This window comes from Rhinopithecus bieti, unplaced genomic scaffold (assembly GCF_001698545.2).
Source record: "Rhinopithecus bieti isolate Rb0 unplaced genomic scaffold, ASM169854v2 scaffold_32955, whole genome shotgun sequence".
NCBI lineage: Eukaryota > Metazoa > Chordata > Mammalia > Primates > Cercopithecidae > Rhinopithecus > Rhinopithecus bieti.
The window spans coordinates 1,564,346-1,565,325 of record NW_016814423.1 but is presented as its reverse complement, the minus strand read 5'-3'; the positions used below and the strand labels follow the sequence as shown (position 1 = coordinate 1,565,325).

The 980-nt window shown below is 45.3% G+C and overlaps 1 pseudogene; it reads left to right on the top strand.

Moving 5' to 3' along the window:
- The first annotated feature begins 709 nt into the window (after positions 1-709).
- On the top strand, positions 710-980 carry LOC108514110 (40S ribosomal protein S28 pseudogene; annotated as a pseudogene).

Genomic DNA, 980 nt, shown 5'->3' with positions numbered 1-980 from the left:
ACCATGTTAGCCAGGCTGGTCTCGAACTCCTGACCTCAGGTGATCCACCCGCCTTGGCCTCCCAAAGTGTTGGGATTACAGATGTGAACCACTGCACCCAGCCCATGCAGTGAGTTTTAAAGAGTCAGGTCCCTACTGGGAGAGCCAGCCCGAATGCAGCTGTGCCTATGACTGGGTGAGTAATTCTCTTTAACTCAGGGGTGGAACATAAGTAGGTCCACATATCATATTCTCTGCTACCGTCTCCAGGCTTGTTGGCATTTATTAACGGACCAATGGACAAGATGACCAATGGACATCTTGATCTCCAATGGTCTGAGTCCTGCATCTATCTCTCAGTTGGTTCTGAGCTTGGATGTATATTAATATGTGTTATTATAATATATATTAATGTGAAATGTATTAGTATACATCAATAAATATAGCAGGGGTTTTATATATTGATCCTCCTAAGACCTTCCAGTCACCAACATCCTCCATCTTTATGTCTTACAATTTTTACACAAGAAGAGAGATGATTTATTTTCACTTCTACTTTTTCCTGGGTAGGGACTCTAGTTAGTGCAGAATAAACCCTGATTGGCAGGCAAGAAAATAGGATTGGCTAAGTTTGGATCAGGTGCCCACTGATGAACCAAACATCTATGATCAGAAGGGTAAGTCAATTTCTAACACAGCATCTCTGCCCGACCACAGCTGTGCTGCCACCATGAACACAAGCCATGTACAGCCTATTAAGCTGGCCAATGATACCAAGGTTCTGGGCAGGACTCACTAGCAGGGACAGTGCACACAGGTGCATGTGGAATTCATGGACTTCCTGAGCTACTCCATAATCAAGAACATGAAAGGCCAGGTGGGAGGGAGATGTGCTCACCCTATTGGGGTCAGGGCTAGAGGCTTGCAGGCTACATAGAACCTGCTGCTTGGTCTTGGATAGGTCAACCACTTGGCCCACATGGAATATCTGTTGCTCTTAA